General features: G+C 44.4%; 1 protein-coding gene across 3 annotated transcripts in view; it reads left to right on the forward strand.

The window, feature by feature from the left end:
- Positions 1 to 19,002, forward strand: part of Pc (pyruvate carboxylase) — a 106,332-nt gene that overhangs the window by 36,667 nt on the left and 50,663 nt on the right. The window contains exon 1 of one of the 3 annotated variants that reach the window (XM_031389188.1): positions 4,674 to 4,770. The exons of the other annotated variants lie outside the window; for them this stretch is intronic. The gene's annotated coding sequence lies outside the window, so the exon portion shown is untranslated. Of the gene's footprint in view, positions 1 to 4,673; positions 4,771 to 19,002 lie in introns of those variants that run through there. 3 annotated transcript variants of the gene reach the window in all.

The following is a 19,002-nucleotide window of genomic DNA, read 5'->3' on the forward strand; positions in this document are numbered from 1 at the left end:
ATATACACACACACACACACACACACACACACACACATATTAAGCAATAGTAAAATCAAATAATCATGATATAAGTGATGCTATGATAAGTAATCATGGCTATACGTGATATCAGTGACTAAATTCATTCTGCTCTCCTGGGGTCTCCCTTTCTCCTTTTCTTTCTTTTCTGCTCCCCCATTTTTGGTAACATCTTATGTAGCCCAGGCTGCTGTGGGGCTTTCTGTGTGGCCATGGATGATTTTACACTTCTGACCCTTCTGCCTTTACCTCCTAGGAGCTGGAGTTACAAGTGTACACCTTCACAGCTGATTTCTGTGGTGCTTGTGATTGAACTCAAGGCTTATGTAAGGCAAGCACTCTATTAAATCTACATCCCAACTTTTAATTAATTAATGAACGATGGAGACTTACTGTGTCACCTAGGCTGGCCCTCGCTCATTCTGCAGCCTACATTGGGTGCAAACTTTCAGTGGTTCTCCTGGCTTAGCCTTCCAGTGTTAGAATTTCAAAAGTACTCTACCATACCCAGATATCCACATATCATTTCTACTTCAAACCTGGGGCCTTCTCACATGCTAGGCTAGACAAGAAGTCTACCACTGAGCCACAGTCCTCCACTTTCTTACAACCGTATTGGAAACTGACCCTTCAAGGGGAAAGCTTCTTGTCCTGGATGTAGCAGAGTACAGACCTAGAATCTCTGACACTGCTGGCCCCAAGCTATCTCTCCACCATTCTGCCCACAGTGGTGAAGAAATGAGCATTCTTCCCTCTGAAGGCCTGAGCCTGGACTTGCCTCCGAATGGCAACTGTTTGTCTCTTGTTTCTGTACTTGTGTTCTCTGCAGAGCCTGTAGTCCCCTTTCCTCTTTCCCCTCCCTACACTGTGTCTAGAATCTAGGAGCAGGGCTTTTGCCTAGGTGCCTCACTTTTCATCTGTTCTTTTTTTATTTCTCATTTCCGCTTTAGAATGTAGCTTTTTGTTTGTTTACCTGTTTGTTTGAAACAGGATCTCATGTAGCCAGGGATAGCCTCAGTTTTGCTGAATAGCAGATTACTTCCTGAGTGCTGGGTTGCAGGTATATGCTATATACCCAGATTTAGAATGTTGTTCTTAAGGACTACAACAGAGATAAAGACAATCTTACCTGAAGGTTTGAAGAAATACAAAGGAATTTTTTTGTGTGTTTTGTTTTTCTTAGAAACTAGTGACTGAGTTTCTCCTCAAGGCTATTTACTCCCTCCTAGCTGTTCAGTGAACATTGGGTTTTCTTCCTTACATGTACAGGGAAGAGGGTATAAATGGGTACGGTCACTGGCAGTCCAACCAAGGCCAAGAAAGACATTTCCTCTTTAGCCATGCTTCCTTCGGTACACACTAGTGTTTCTGTGCATTGAACAAATTAAGTCTGGATCTGGGCCCAGCTCTGGTTCCCCGAAGAGGAAAGAATCCTGATGTCAAGTAGAAGAAAGGAGCAAAAGGGCAGGGCTACTTGGAGGAGAGTCTGTGACGAGAGAGAAGATGGCTTGAAGAATCAGGGTTGAAGCAAACCCCTGTTTAGATCTGCTGTGCTGTCCCTACCCAGGGCTTGTCCCGTCTTCCAGAACTGAGTCTATGCTTGGGGTTTTCCTTTCTTCCTAGCTATTAGGCAGGAGCCTGTGGCAGGAGTGAGAAGGTAGATCCTATGTTACACCGTAGCATGGATTCTTAGCGTATAAGGAGTAGAACTTCCAACAGGTATCTTCTGAGTCACCAGGGTTTGTGGAATCTGAGAATACCATTGCTCTCTCCCATTATACCCCACCCTCATTCTGTCTTTCCCCTGTCCCAGCAAGAAGTATGATATGGGGGAAAAAAAAAGAAGTATGATATGTTCTAGTCATCCTTATACCTTTTGTCTATCTCTGCCTGTTTGATTACTTCTGAGTAAGCAGCTTTGTTCTGAGCCTATTCATTCATATAGTCCCCAAACAAGCATTTAAAAAAAAAAATACAGGCATTGTTGTAGCCTGCATTATCAAGGCTCCAAACTGCTATTACTAAGTTGGTATCACTTGTCACTAATGCCCATCTCCATAAACCCAGGTATTTATCTTGAGTAATAGAGTAACTACAAAGAGTTATGGTCTAGATTTGAGTTCTACCTTCACGTAGACGAGCCCTGGATACCATGCCGCAAGCTTTCATCCCCTTCCTTGTTGCCTACGTGTTCTTCTTAGCACAGATCCCCAAAATTGGTTCATTCACTTCTGGCCTGGGACCCATTCATTCCACTGCTGTCACTGCACTGCCCCGCTCTAGGCATCTTGGAGAGTGTATAGCATTGGCACAGACCCCACATTGGCCTTACAGAGTACTCTTGGAAGGGAGAATTCACAAACAAATGTTTTCTCCTGTAATTGTTCTTTTGAACATCCAGGCAGATACTCTAGTGTTGCTGAAGCTCACTTGAGGAGGATGTTTGGCGGTTATTGCCTCAAAGTGGCCAGAGGCTGGGGAAATATTTTTTCTAAATATTCTAGTTATAGGTGTGTGTTTGGGTGGGTGGGGAGCATTGCATGTTAGGACAATTTGTTAGAGTTGGTTCTCTCCATCAACCATGTTGTTCCTGGAGATCAAACCCTTGTTTGTCAAGCTTGGCAGCAAGAACCTTTACCTGCTGAGTATTTTACCAGCTGAAAAATATGTTCTTTATTCTTTTGCTTCTCATTTCTCTATCTGTTATGGCTAGAAGTAGAATGTGAATAGTGGAGGTGGTCCAGAGGGAACCCATGGAGGCTTGTTCACCTCCCTGTACAGGAGCTACATGGGGTGACGGGAGTCGCAGTAGTGCAGTCCTCTCTTTGGGAGCGTTGTTGGGAGGAGGAGAGAACCCACTCGTCTCTGTCATACCGTAGGAGCATGTAGGCTTCTGAGAGAAGATGGACTTGGATTCTAGGTTAGAGATTAATCTCCCTGGCCCTAGACAGGGCCTCTCCCTCTGTGTAGCCCTGGCCGTTCTGGAACTCTGTAGGTCAGGCTGGCCTTGAATTCAGAGATGCCCCTGCCTCTGCCTCCTGGGTGCTAGAGTTAAATGTGTGTGCCACTGCTGCCTAGTTAGAAATTTTACAATTGATTATGGCTGCTCCATCTTGGATAAGAAGACTATTAAACCAGGAAAAAGCTGAGCATTTTGTTCTCTTTTTGTTACAGGTCCTCTTAGGCCGTTTTAGACAGTAGGCAGCCCTTGGAGGACCTTCCCTGCAGCCAGCCCTGAGCAGGGAATGGTGCTGTCAGGAACCCCAAGGCTGGGTAAATGTGCCTATCAACCCAGGTCACCTAAGTACCAAAAAGAACTCTCCTTTAGGGTTGAAAGTATCAGATTTCCAGATGTTTCCTTTCTAACAGCAACCAGGGCAGTGGATATGCGATTTAAGTGTTGGTGTCCTGAACTGAAGTTTGAGGCAAAGCCCAGCGACAGTAGACAGCAGCTCTCATTCACTGTAAACCTGAATAAGGGTGCCCTGGTCTGGCCTGGTCTTCCTTTCCTTGGAGCTTAGTTCTAGAATTTCACATTTCTTAGCTTATCAATTCCTTTATTTTTAGGTAGGAAAAGGAGAAGGCTTTTTTTTTTTCTGGAAGCCTATGCTGATTTGCAGAGCTCCTTCTCCTAAACAGAGCTTTTCCAACATACATTCCTGAGGGGACTATGAGTTTTTCAGTAATGGTTTACTGGAAGTTACAAGGTGCCAAGTCTATCATACGCTTTCTGTAGTGCCATCTTATTCTCTCTTTGGGTTTATTTCCATAACTATTCACCCAGTTGGAATGGACAAGAGAGCCAGGAAAGAGAACCTGCCCCTGCACAAAGGTCAATTTTTTTTTTGGCCAAGCTCTGCCAATAATAGTGTGTGTTCCAGCAGACCCAGTGGCTAAAGAAATGCAGGTTGGTGGACTTGTTTATTGGGGATGAGGGGGCAGAAGGACAGGACAGGACAGGGACTGTGAAGAACTTTGAGGGGAGTTAGAGACAGGGTGGAGAGTACTTAGCCTGAAGAGTGGGAAGATTCGAGCAATTGCTGGCGCCTGGACTAAGAAGAGAGGAGACAGAACCAAAGTGGGGCCTTGGGCTGGAACCAGGCATCACCCACCAGTGCATGCTTGTCAGAGCTGGGACTGCTGCCTGGTTACCCTCTCTCCTCCTTTAGCACGAGACTTTGGGATATGTAGTGGGAACCTTGGAGCCTGGCATCCTGCCTCCTGAGATCCCTGGCCCATTTCCCCAGAGTTCCCCTGAGGGAAGGCCACCATCATAGCCCTTTGGGGTGGGGCTGAACACCCTTAGTTTCTGTGTAGCTGCCTGGCATGGAGTGCTGTGCTGTGGACCTGGCTTTGGGTACTGCTCTGTAGCTGAAGGAGTAAGTCTCAGATACCTGCTGGGAACACAGTAGGGAAAAGAAGGCCCTGACATCTCCTGTCATCAAAGAAGCCAGCAGAAGGTCAGAGCCTGTGCAGTTACTGCTGTGATCATACTGTGGAGGAAAAGCACAGTGGCTCATGAGCACACCCCAAGCCCATGGGGGCCTCTAGGGGATCCTCCCTCCCCTGTAGCTATCTGTCTCCTGCAGCTGGCAGCTTCTGACTGGCAATTTGGCAGGATGCTTGAGCCTTAGACACATTTCAAACTCAGAATTGTCTCTCCCTGTCATCAAGTGGAGAGTGAAAGAGGAGCCGGAGCAGCCCCCTGCTCCCCTGCTAGGCCCATGATTGGTGCTGTCTGATGATCTGGTGAGCCTCTTCTCATTAGCCCAGCCTAGGGGCTTGCAGGCATTACCTTTAACCAGCTCTGGTATGGGTGGCAGGATTGCCCCTAGGGGACAGAGCATGTTTAGAGTTGAATTCAGTGCTTCAGCAGAGCTTACCAATCTGGGAGTCATCTGGGTTTGTTCTCAATTCATACTGCCTGATCCTAGCCTCTCTACTGAGTCTCTTTTTGCTCTCCTTTTCTGGTACCTCACCTGTGGGCCTCCCTAAGGGACTGGCCCAGCAAGGTGCTACACTCAAATTATCGTGTTAGCCACTAGGAGTGAGTGTGAAGACCCAGGGACTCACTGAAGTTCACTGTTTCCTAGGTGGCTTGATCACCCCAGATGGGGAACAGGAAATGCTTAGACTTATAATTCCACACCCATTTTTGAGGACAGCCCTCATAATCTTTCAAACCTATGATTGTGATTATATTTTTAGAAGTACCACTATTTGCCCAAGAGTGCCTCCTGGCCCACGCCACACCTCAAGGCACACTTTGGGTTCTTTCTCTAAATGCTCTCAGTTTCCATCTTGTGCCCTTTGGCACACATTGACCCTTTAGGATGCTCTTGAGTTGTATCCCTGTACAAGGATAGCCAGCTGTCCCATGTGATTATTCTGGTCTATGTCTAAGACCGGTCCCAGGAGGCAGTTGTCACATTTCCTATATGGACTAGCATAGTAATACTGAATGGTTCCAGTTCTTCATGTATACAGATCACAAAAAAAGTTTGTCTGGGGCCACACACATCTAGGGGTACCTTGCCCAGGGGCTGCCCATTGTGCCTTCTATAGAAGTTCTGCTTAGCAGCCCTGGGCCTGGACCAAAAGAGAGGATAAGGGCCTATTGTTTGTCCCTGGGCCCTGAATGGCACTTTGTTTTCCTCCTTCAGCTTCAGCCAAGTGGCTTTTCTGTGGCTGTGGGTGCTGGTGTTACAGTCTCATCTCAAATAAAAAATCCATTCCCAGCAGACTTCATGCTGCTTATTGTTTGTTACGGGGGTATAGGGCTTTGAGCCAGCTAGGGGTCTTATGTTTATGGCTTCTGGGTAGGGGTCCATTTCAGGGTTAAGAGAAGGCACCATCCCTATCAAGTGCCTGGAGCTTGGGTCTAGGTGAGAGAAGTATCCTCACGAGGGGATGGTGGGCCCTGGGGACAGGGCCTAGGGGGCGGGGCAAAGGCAGGAGATGTGGGTTGTGCTTCCCCTTCCCTCTCTGGCTTCCTATCCATAGTCATCCACTCTCTATACTGGCCCTCTAGTTGGAGGTCAAAGGAAGGGAAAGGTGGTGCAAGGCCAGGAAGTTATTGGGTTTGGCAATTAGGAAGGAGCCTGTTCAGTCAGCTCCGTATTTGGAGGCAACCTGTCCTGCAGGCACAGGTCAGCTTCCACCTCGCTGTGAGTCACATCTGCTCATGGCTCTTCATAAGTCACACAGCAGTGGCTGTTTGCTTTATTCACTACCTTCAGTCCAGGAGGGGGTGTCATCCTCAGCCAGCGGTTCTTAGAGGCTCCCCGGGCACTTGCAGGTCCTTAAGTCCAGTCCAAGGGAGTCTTCAGAGCAGAACAATTTCCTAACAGTATTAACACATTACTTTTCTTTTCACCAATGATGTAAAATTAAGGCAAAATTGAGACAAAACTGACAACACCTTTTCAGGAATCAGCTGCTCATAGGGCACCATCCCAGGCCCTTGCCCTCCACTTCATTTAACACTGGCCTTAATGAAGCAGATATATTTAATCAACACTAATGTGCTGTGCTTGGGCACATGTTCTTACCTTTCTGTGTGATGAAACTAAGCACTACTTACCAGCTGCTGGAGGTCTGTGGGAAAAGCTCTTATTCGGCTGTATGAGTTGCACATTGAACTTGATGGGTTTTCAGAATGCACTGATGTAAAACTGTGGTCATGACTGTGGATACACGGATTTGAGTGCTTTCTGAACTTTTTTTCCCCCAAAATTAACCATTGATGAATCTGTTCTTTCAAAGGAAATAGCTAACAATTCATATGGCCTTGGTGAAATTAGAGCTTGAAAAAACAAATTAGAGTTTGTCCTGGTCTGGGTACTTTTAAAATACTGAAAGGCTTTTCCAACAACATTGACCTTGGTGATGATATTATACCAGTGGTGTTTTATTAATTCATTTCAATCTGTGCTGTGTTCCCTTCCAGAAGAACAATGTAATATAAGGAGCCAGTATTTTCCAGATGGCCAGCACAGGAGATTACAAAATCATGTTGGTCAAAAAACCCATTTACAAATTGAGAAAGGCCAGTGAATTTTAAAGTCACAGAGTAGGAAAAGTTCGTGAGGTTTGAGATTTCCTGTCACAGTGAACTGCTTGTCTGTTGAGTTCAGATGTAATGTCAAGGGGAGTAGCCTCAGTCATCTAGAGGTTATTAAAATATTTTCTTCCTTTTGCAACTACGTGTCTGAACAAGTCTCCGTCTTCCTCATAATCAGCATCACAGTAGATTAAACCAGAAGCACATACGTGATCGGTGCTGAGGATTGAACCCTGGACTTCACACAAGTTAAGTAGATGCCTAGTCTTCATTAAAAAGTTGGTAATTTAAAAAAAAAAAAATGAATTTCGGGTACTTATTTGTGGTGTTCAAGGTTTAACCCAGGACCTCATGCATGCTTCACTAGTGCTATACCACAAAATTAAACTAGAGCTCTAACAGTTTTTAAAAATACAGCTTTACTGAGATGTATTCATGTAAAATGTACTGTGTGTACGCCTGTGCTTGTGTGTGTTATGTATGGTAGTGGGTATGCAAGCTAGAGGCTGATATCGGTTGTTCTCCATCTTGTTTTTTGAGACAAGATCTCTGATCTTAGTTTATACCAATGTGGCTAGGTTGGCTGCTAGGAAGGCTCAGGGATCCTCCCATTCCTGCTTCCCCAGAGCTGGTTACTACTTCACTGCTTCATACAGCTTCTCCATAGGTGCCAAGAGTTGAACTCAGGCCTTCCTATCTCTGCAGTCATCGCTTTACTGACTTGTTTTTTGAGACTGGGTTAGAATTAGGATTGTCCAGGGAATGTGCATTTAGTCTTAGCTGTCTATTTTTTGACACGGGGTCTCACTTTGTACATCAAACCAATCTGGAACTTACCATGAAACTCAGGTTGTCCTCTTATTGGTGGCACTTCTCCTTGCCCCACCTCCTGAGCTGTGAGATTATAGGCATGAGCTACCATACACAGCCCCAACCCCACCCCTGCTTCTGATACAAGCCTCATTATGTAGTTCAGGCTGATCTTGAACTCAAGAGCTCAAGTGATCACCCTGTCTCGATCTCCCGAGCTGTAGGGACTGTAAGCACATACCACTGAGACTGACTAGAATTTTCCTCCTACCCTTTGTTTTTGAGACTTGAACCTGCTTCCCCCCATCTCTGAACTTGCCACCCCCATCTCTGTCTTCCAAGGTGCTGTTATTACAGGCCTGACTGGCAAAATTCACCCCTTTAACAGTGTGTAATTCAGTAGTTTGAAATTCAGTAGTTGTTTTAGTATATTTACAAGGTTGTATAACCATTTTCACTATCTAATTCTAGAATATTCTTACCATCCTACGAGGAAACCCTGTGCCCATTAGCAGTCACTCCCTGTTCATCTCTCTTCCCAGCACCTGACAACTATTATGTACTTTGTGTCCCTGGACAAATTGTATTACTTGTGTCTTTTTGTATCTGGCTTTTTTTACATTGGTTATTCTCAAGGTTCATCCACTTTGTAACAATATTTTATTTGATTAATTTATTTTTTAATTTTAATTTTTATTTATTTATTTTTTTTGTATTTTTGAGACAGGGTTTCTCTGCGAAGCCCTGGCTGTCCCGGAACTCACTCTGTAGACCAGGCTGGCCTCGAACTCAGAAATCCTCCTGCCTCTGCCTCCCAAGTGCTGGGATTAAAGGGGTGCGCCACCACCGCCCGGCTTATTTATTTATTTATTTTTAAAGACTTATTTTATTTATATGAGTACACTGTAGCTGTCTTCAAACACACCAGGAGAGAGCATCAGATCCCATTACAGATGGTTGTGAGCCACCATGTGGTTGCTGGGAATTGAACTCAGGACCTCTGGAAGAGCAGTTAGTGCTCTTAGCCACTGAGCCATCTCTCCAGCCCCAACAGTATTTTATTTTTAAGTGCCTAAATATTTCATTGTATGGCTGACCCACATTTTGTTAATAAGTAAGCTGATGGATGTTTGGAGGGTTTCTACTTTAGCCTGTTGTGAACAATGCTGTTATGACTACTGTGTACAAGTTTTTAGGTGGACATATATTTCCTGATATCCTATGTAGAATTGCTGGCTCACATGGCAACTGCTTCATAGTTTGAGGAGCTACCAGACTGTTTCCCAGGTGGCTGCACCATTTTATTCCCCACCAGCAGTGGAGCTGACTTCTAGTCTTCCCAGGTCCTCACCATTACTTACTTTCTCCATTTTTACCACACTCCAACGACTGTGAATTGGCCTCTTGCTTAGTTTGATTTATGTCTCCCCTGTGGCTAGGGATGTGGAGCATCCTTGAATGAATGTGTTTATTGGCCATTTGTATATATCACTCAAAGAAGTATATATTTAAGATTGGCATGGTAGCTGAGCATGGTAGCATATGCCTTTAATCCCAGAACTCAGGAGGCAGAAATAGGCGAGGCCAGCCTAGCCTACAGAGTGAGTTCCAGGACAGCCAGGTCAGTAAAGAGAAACCCTGTCTGGAGCCCTGCCCCCCCCAAATGATTGTCATGATTCTAAGTGTGTAGGTCAATTTGGGGTGTGTCTGCATAGTCATCTGTGAACATGAGAATGTTTCCTTTGGTTCAGACCTTTAATTTCTTTAAACAATGTATTGTAACTTTTAGTGTAAGTCTTCATTTGCTGAGTCTATCCCTCAGTATTGCATTGTATTTTCAGTTCTTGTGCTATTCACTGTTTAGATTTTACTTTATGTTGTTTAACCAGCTCCATACTTTGACTTTTTCTTTCTCAGCTAGACTGAGGATGGGACTGGTCTCCATAAGGCCTTGTAGAATGCTGCCTCAAAGAAAGTAGTCTGTAGTTTATTTTTCATTCCCACTGCTTCTGTGAAAAAACCACCTCTCTTCTAATGATGCTCAAGATGGTGGGGTGACTTTCCTTAAGACACAACTCTGCTTAGTGGAAGCAGATTGAAGAATAGGATTTTTATTTCGCAGCCCATTGCTTCCTCCAGCCATCACCCTGTGTAGGACTGTTGCTCTGTTCTTAAACTCCTAAAGCTTGTATCTGAGTTTCTGCCACTTATACATTGCAGCTCAAGGCTGGTCTCACAAAGATTAGATATTGGGGAGTCACTGTATTGGGCATGTATAGTGTGCCAGGGTCTCCCAGATATTGCAGAAAATATCTTTTTTGTTTGTTTGTTTTTTTGTTTTGTTTTTGTTTTTGTTTTTGTTTTTCCAGACAGGGTTTTTCTGTGTAGCCCTGGCTATCCTCGAATTCACTCTGTAGACCAGGCTGGCCTTGAACTCAGGAATCCGCCTGTCTCTGCCTCCCAAGTGCCGGGATTAAAGGTGTGCGCCACCACCACCCAGCTGCAGAAAATATCTTACATCAATGAGTTCCTATAGCAACTCCACAAGGTTATTTGATCATTCTGCTTGTATAAATCAGGAAATGAAATCTCAAGTTGAAGAGCAACTTAAGCATTGAATTTGTATTAGTCAGGGCTCTCTAGAGCAGTGGGTCTCAACCTTCCTATGCTGTGACCCTTTAATACAGTCTCTCATGTTGTGGTAACCCCCAACCATAAAGTTATTTTAGTTAGTACTTCATAACTGTAATTTTGCTACTATTATGACTCACAATGTAAATATTTTTGGAGATAGAGGTTTGCCAATGGGCTTGTGACCTTCAGGTTGAGAACCACTGGTTCTCTAGAGGAACAGAACTGATATAATGAGCATACATACATGGAATTTGTTAGAGTGACTTACAGGCTTGGTTGGCAACAATGGCTGTGCACCAATGGAAAGTTCAAAACTCCTGTAGTTGTTCAATCCATGAGGCTAGACATCTCAGTTGGTCTTTAGTATAGGCCAGAATCCAAAGGAGTAGCCTCTAATGCCAGTGTAGGAATGAACTTGCCAGTGAGAGCAATGGCAAGTAGGCAAAGAGCAAGAGGATTCTTCCTCCACTTTATATATATGTGGGTGTGCATATACATATATATACATATATATACACACCCACATATATATACACATATATATACACACCCCCACACCCATATATATATATATATATACACATATATGTGTGTGTGTGTATATATATATACATATATATGCTGTCACCAGAAGGCATGGCCCAGGTTAAAGGTGAGTCTTTCTACCTCAAAGGATTAAAATTAAAGGTCTTCCCACTTTAATGATTTAATCAAGGGGTAGGGGGAACCCAAGTACTGGTGGCATACACCTTTATAGAGTTTTTGCAACTCTTGAGGCAAAGGCAGGAAGAAATCTGAGTTCTAGACAGCCTGGTCTACAGAGTGAGTTCCAGGACAGCCAGGGCTACACAGAGAAATCTTGTCTCGAAAAACCAAAAAGAAAAAGAAAAATCCCTCAATAGTGTATCCAGCTGATTTGGTTTTAGTTAATTCTGGATGTAGTTAAGTTGATAACCAAGAAATAGCTATCACAGACTATAGTTAAAACAATTCTGAAACGTAAGCTGTGGTGCTAGGAGAGGGGATGGTGAATCCATATACATTGTGTATAAGAGACAGGATGGAGGACTCTATGGAGATGGAAGCCCTATCAACACTGGCTGCTTGGATCAATCCAGAAGCCTTTGTTCCCTGGCCTAGAACTATCACCGCTTAACTAGAAGCACCCTTCTGGGGACAGTAGAGGCCTGGAAGCCTCAGTTCAGTGGCCCTCCACTGTCAGTGGCATTGGCCTGTGATAGGCTTGGCAAAATGGCCCTGTGGTGAAAAACTCTGAGGGGTGGAGTGACCCTGTGGTGGTGGACTTTGGCAGTAGATACTCACTTGACACTTGTAGGGCTCACCTCTGTCAGTGCATGGTGAATTTGTTAAATGTAGTGATCACTGCTTTCTGACTCTCCACAGCACATAGAGCTGTATAGTAGGGTCTTCCTTACAATTTTTGAATAAAAGAAATTCTCCATGTCTTCTACACAGAAGTCACACGAATTCAATTGGCTGGATTGGGAATTGGTAGGCAAAGAGTATTGCCTTTATCAGGGCCCAGCTGCCCTGCTAGAACAATCAGCTTTTATAAGTTGGAACTGGAGTGAGGACAGGAAGGACTGGGACAGGTACAAAAGTGTGTCTTGTCAGCGTTCCCACTCCTGAAGCTGAGCTTCCAGTGTGTATTCCTAGCTCAGGATCACCACCTGGCTTGATAGCACAGATGAAGAAACAAACAAGAACATCTATCTTCTGTATCCTTGGCTTCTGCATTGAAGGGATGAAAAATATTGGGAAAATATGTTAATGTTTTTACTGTCATATAATATATATAATATAATATATATAATGTCATATAATATATATAATATATAATATATATATATATTGTTAGTCCTGTGTTGGTTGCTGGCTGTGTCTGTACTGAGTACAAACAGACTTTTTTTTGCTATTATTTCATAAATAATACAGTATGACAATTATTTACATAGTATTTGCCTTGTGTCAGGTATGAGTCATTGAGATGTTTGAGTATATTGAAGGGTGGACAGGGAGTCCCATGCATGAAGCACATCATTTTTTGCAAATAAGTTTTGATATCTGAAACAGTCTTAGAATCAGTCCTGTTTTGTTACCAGACAATTGTGATACTGTTAGTGTTTTGGGGTATTTTACAGTTAAAAAAAAAAGATTTATTATTTATTTGTATGTATATGTCCCTGCATGAGTTTCCAAAAGAGGCCGTTGGATCCCCTGGAAGTGTGCTGTGAGTCACCTGATGCAGGTGCTAGGAATGGAACCTAGGTTCTCTCGAAGTGCTCTTAACTGCTGAGCCATCCCTCCAACCCCATCTTCTTTTAGAGGATGGAGGGAATGCTAAATTTTCTATATCAAAATTGAAAATAACAGAATGAGCAAGTGTCAGGCCCCTGTCTTCCCTCCCAACCTGATATGTATAGCTTGGTCCATCTGTCACCCAGATTGAGCCTAAACATTGTCCGTATCCTCAGAGCACTCTGGGAAAGAGATATCTCCTTCCTGCCTGAGAGACCCCAACTCCTTCCAACCCCAGAGCTGGTGCCTTTTCCCAGCTAGATTGAACAAGTCAAGTACTTTAGATTTGGATGGCAGGTGTGCTCATGAGGTTCTCAACTCTTCCCTCAGCACAATGGAGGGAAATGTCCCATGCTGTATTTTACCCATGGTAGGAGAATGTTGATGTAACATATCTAAAGGACTTCCAAGGAGAGTGGTCAAGGTCTGTTGTAGACGTATCTCCTCAGCCATTTGTAATTCCCATTGTTCCTAGGTGGTGCTCCGGCCTCAGAGGAGCAGACTTTCCAGTCCCATGTCCACCCAATGACTCGTCCCCAGCAGAAACTTTAGAGGCCACAGCAGCATTAGGAGCAGGGCTTCTCAGTGCAGCTGTCTAGGTGATCCTCTCACCTCACTATTCCTGGGCTTAGCTCTGGTTCGAGTGACTGAGTTCACTTTCCAGAATCAATGTTTACTTGGCTTTGCGAAAGTACTCTTCCTTGGTGGACAGGAAGGGAAGCGGAAGCTGATAGTATCAGCTCTAACAAAAGATGGGGTCCTGGAGGATTCAGCTTCCACTAGCTCTTTAGAAGAGTTGCATCCAGACTTTGTCTACCTAGGACCAAGCTCAGAGAAATCTGTACTTTATTAGCAACTTCTCTGGATGTGACCCGAACCAGGTTGAGTCCCTTTTGAGCAATTAATCACCCTTTAGTTCAGGAGGTCACACAAAAGAGAGCAGTGGGCTGTGCTGTCCCAAGTAACCTTGTCAAAGCTCAGCTGGCTGCTTTGTTTTTATGATGGCTATGTGCCTAGCAGGAGGGGCCCTTCCTGTCCTCACCCAGTGGTCTTGGGGCTAATAGCACAAAAGCAATCTTCGTAGCATATAGCATTTAAAAGGCTACTTCCTAATAAAATCGAGTACAAGCACACAGTCCTTAGGTAATGTGTCCTGGTGAGGGATCTGTCTCTTGGGCCCAGCGGGAGAAAGGATTATCATATCATCTGTTCCCTAGTGGACAACCTGAGGTGACATTAAGCAGGAAAAAAAGCTCTTAGCCTCCTCTGCTGCTTCTCCTAGGCCAGATGTCTCACCTCTTTCCTGCCTGGTTTTCCCAGTCCTCCACCCTTGAAAATTCAAATGTCATTGCCGTTTACTCCTTCCATGGGAACTGACCAAACCCAAGTGGCTCTTGGAGAAACCTGGTTTTGTTTTTGGTTTAGGCCCCTGGGTGTGTGTGTGGGGTGCACATTGTGCTCATTGTTACTCGCTCCGGAACAGATAGCTTTCCAGCAAGAAAAGGAGAGGAGACATTCTTGGTACAGGTCTTAAGGATGGGAATCGAGTAGAAGGTGGACTAGATCATTGTTCAAGGAAGGGTTTGTGGGAACATCTGTGGTTGGAGATGGCAAAACACTGCTTGAAATGAGGATAGATCCTGTCTCGGAGTTTGGATAGAAGGATATGGGCTGTAGACCCAAAGCTCCACACCAGCCTGCCTTTATGTAGTGATGGCTTGTTGGAGGAAAGCAACAAGGGTCTATTGTGGAACTGGCAAAACTCCCCAGAGGTCAGAGGAAGGTCTGTTCTTTTTTTTTTTTTCTTCTTTTTTTTTAAGATTTTATTTTTTATTTATTTTATGTGAGTACACTGTAGTTGTCTTCAGACACACCAGAAGAGGGCATTGGATCCCATTACAGGTGGTTGTGACCTACCTTGTGGTTGCTGAGAATTGAATTCAGGACCTCTGGAAGAGCAGTCAGTACTCTTAACCGCTGAGCCATCATTTCTCCAGCCCAGGAAGGTCTGTTCTTAGTTTGGCTCCAAGTCAGGGCCACCCTGGGCTGTGAAGTGGCCAGTCTGTGGCTAATGGAGCTGAAGGCCCAGCCTCCTGTGGGCATGTGGACACTGGAGGGCAAAGGTCAACTTTAAAAGGCTCAAGGTCTTATGGATAGCAGTGAGGGAAAGTGCAGCCACTGGCCTGTGAGTAGCACTCATTGCTCCACGTAGCATCAGAGAGCTCTCATATTTGTTTGGGAGGAAACTTTTCCCTCAGTTCAGGAGGAGGAGAGTCGATAAGGCCCCATGGCTTCTAGCTCTTTATCTAAACTGCAAACAGCCCAGATGCCTGCCAAGTCATGGGGTAGCAACTCAAGGAGATGGGAGGCCATGTGTGTACGTGTGTGCTCAGGAGGCAGATGAGGGTGCAGTGGAGGCCAACATGCTTTAGTTGTTTTCCTCTGTCAAGCCCTAAACCAAACTGTACATCAACACTTAATAGGGACTGTATGTTTTCTCAGTGTGAGCTAGAGAGAACAGGGGATTTACTCCTATGGCTTATGTTCTCTGTTCAGAAAACCTATTGTTAGGAGGGGGTCTGAGGCAAAAACACAGACTGTATTAATCTGAATTAATCTGGAGTGATCTGCTTGCTTGTTTTCTCCTGGATACTGGGAATTGAACCAGTGACCTTATGCATGTTGGCTAAGTGCTTTGTCACTGAGCTCATCCCCAGCCAGAATGATCCCAATGAGAATGGAGTCAGTTTCACAAGTGTCCTTTTTATGTATTCCGTTCATCTGCAATCCTAACAGCGCTTAGGGTTTGTGAAAGGCTCAGTCAAGACTGAACGTTTCTTCCTCTACTTTTGTGCAGATCCTTCCCTTAACCTTGTACACCTTCTGCCGGCGGGCACCACTGGAGCCTCTTACCACTTGTCATCTCCCTCGATCTGCCCTTTCTGTGGCACAAGTGTTGCTATTGCCCCAGGAAATCGTGCTACCTGCTGCAGATATTTTTGAGCTCTTGCCAGGTGACATTCCAGTACTAGTCATTTGCCCCTGCCCAGCCCTTCCACCAGTTTTGATCATGCCGTGGTTTCTCCACGTGGCATTTCTATATCCCATCCCTGGCCTTTGTTTACTGTTCTTGGGAAGTAGATTTGAGATGAAAATAGCTGGGCTGTGTTGGGTTAAGCTCTGCAGGCCTGAGCACTGCTTTAATAGAGAAAGAACGGTTGTGGGGCTTGTTCCAGCTTGCCAAGATCCAACTCTCTGTCATGGTTTTGCCTGTCACCTCTGTGCTGATCACTCCCAATCATTGTGGTACCTCTCTTTACTGAGCTGATGATCTTTCCAAGTCTGGCCTCAGCCTGGAAATCAAGCTTTGCTTGACGTGGGTGATTATTAGTTGGTAGCGTGTTTACTTCCCTGCCAAGGGTAGTTTACATGGATTCTCATATTAATCTTCCCAAATGAATATCTGAGGCTGATTATTTTTACATTTCAGCCAAGTGAGCTTCTCCCAGGCCACCTCGTTTATAAACACTGGGAATAGGGAATTAGGGTTTGCTGGACCCTGACCTGAAGCAGAGACTCTGCAACAGGAGGTGTTGGGGGTTGTTTTCTCACTCTGGTACACTCGCTGAGCACGTGTCAGAACCCTGTGAGCCAGGGTTTCCTGCAGTGGCTCTGCCTCTGGGATCCTTCCTTTTCATCTCCTCAGTGGCATCACAGCTTCTTCCTTCCCTGGTGTGGGGCCTTTGCTACTTCTCATGAATGAGCTACTCTTTCATATACAAGTTGTTTCAAAGTTTTTAAGTTTTTAAGACTTTAAGTTGATGTTAAGTCCATGCTTCTTACTGTCCCACATCAGTGATATTGGCAAAATGCTCGATAAGATGGCTTTGATCACACAGCATCTAGTCATCATCCTTTGGGTATGAATTATCATTTGTAGTCAGTGAAGAAACCGGACAAACAGCCTGCATATGGTTTGAGGTTTAATTTAGATCAGTGGTAGAGCATTTAGGCCTGGGATTTGGTCTTTTTCTTGGAGGTGAGGATGATAGACAGACATGGATAGAAAAGATGGACAAAATTACAAACAGCAGATTTATGAGAAAATGTTCATCATCAGTATTCACCAAGGAAATTCAGTCAAAGCCAGGACACACCTCTTCCCTCCAGTTAGAGTGAGTGTTATGAAAGGGACAAATGAAGCGTATCATGTAACAACTTGCCTGTAAGTCCTGGCAACCAGGCGGTAGAAGCAGGATGAGTTCAAGGCTAGCCTTGGGCATACAGAGTTCCAGGCCAGCCTGGACTATCTGAGACCCTCTTGAAAAACAAGAGCAATAATGACAAAAACAAAACCAACAAGTGTTAGTAAAGGGTGTGGGGAGAGGAGGGTCCTGCACATTGTTGGTGAGAATGTAAGCTAATGCAGTAAAAAGATTAACAAACTACTGCTGGGTCAGGGTGGCACATACCTTTAGTCCCAGCACTCAAAGGCAGAGGTAGGCAGATCTCTACGGGTTTGAGGCCAGCAAGCTCCTGGGCAGCCAGAACTACATATCGATACCCTGTCTCAACAAAACAAAACAAGCAAATTATAGTATGAACCAGCATTCTCACTATTGGATATGTTATTATATATAATATATAATATGTGTATTGATTTTTTTTCTTTCCAGATAGGGTTTCTCTGTGTAGCCCTGGCTGTCCTGGAACTCACTCTGTAGACCAGGCTGGCCTCAAACTCAGAAATCTGCCTGCCTCTGCCTCCCACGTGCTGGGATTAAAGGCGTGCGCCACCACTGCCCAGCATATGTATTGATCTTATGCCTTTAATATATTCAAAGTTTTAATACATTTTTTAAAGTTATAAAGTCAAAATGGAAAAATCTTAAAGTTTACTAAAAATTTGCAATATTTAGAATATAAAGGACTAGGTGTGCTTGGTGTCACGTGCCTTTACTTCCAGTATTTGGGAGCCAGGGGAAGGTGGATCTCTGAGTCTGAGGCCAGACCAACAGCCTTCATCTATGTAGTGAGTTCTAGGCCAGCCATAGCTACATAGTGAAGCCTTGTCTGAATTAGTAAAGTGCTTATTGTATAAGAATAAGGGCCAGAGTTTGAGGTACAGAACCCACATAAAAAAGCTGGGCCTTTCATGCCCAGCTGGAGAGAGTTCAACTGTTAAGAGTACTTCCTTCCTACTCTCTTAGAGGCTCCTGGGTACAATAGGGGAACAAACCAGATTCTTAGCTCCCTTCCTTGTTAGCTATAGCCACTGCCCTGGCTCACAGGCCTTTTTCTCAGTGTTATAGCATGGGAAGATCCTGGCTCCAGGAGAATATTTGCATTCCAATTCAATTTTATTTTGGTTCAATTAAGTATGTTTGGAACCCACACTATGAGCAGGCACCAGGCCAGGTTCCTTGGGTGGGAAAACAGGGATTCTGAAATTAAATGGAAGTAATAATTCTGGAGTTTGCTACTTCCTGTGGGTCTTGAGGAGCCTCATTTTTCTTATCAGTAAAATTCTGGTTGATTATATCCCCATGGGATTATGGGAAAAATTAAGTGAGCTAAAAGGTGTCTGGCATAGAGTAGATGAGAAGTGAGTTCTTTTGCTGTGCTCCTAGAGCTAGTTGTGTTCACCACATTTACACGACAAAGAAGAGGCAGGTGTGTGTGTGTGTGTGTGTATGTGTGTGTGTGTGTGTGTGTGTGTGTACAGCCGACCTTTTATCCTTCAGCTAGAGTCCAGGGCGCCTGAGTCCTCATAGTTTCAAACTCTTACGTATACACTATGGTTGAATAAGTCAGGCACGGCATAAATCAACAATATTTGGCTCTTAAGCTCTTGCCTCTCTTACCCTCTTCTCTTCTTCTGTGTTCCTCCTCTCTCTCCCTCCCCACCCCCCCTCCACATGGCCATGTCTGGCCTCTGCTTCTCTCTTTGGTTTTCTACAATAAAGTTTTAAAACCATTTTTTAAATCAACAATATTTGTTATAACAAAACTTACATAAGTGTGATCTTCCTCAAAATATTTTGGTTTTGCTCTCTTAGTGGTTGTTGTTTTGAGATGAGGCTCACTATATAGTCCAAGCTAGCCTAGAACTCCAGCCCTCTTGCTTTTGCCTCTGAAGTGTTAGAAGTCTCTCT

This window comes from Mastomys coucha, unplaced genomic scaffold (assembly GCF_008632895.1).
Source record: "Mastomys coucha isolate ucsf_1 unplaced genomic scaffold, UCSF_Mcou_1 pScaffold21, whole genome shotgun sequence".
NCBI classification, from domain to species: Eukaryota; Metazoa; Chordata; class Mammalia; order Rodentia; family Muridae; genus Mastomys; species Mastomys coucha.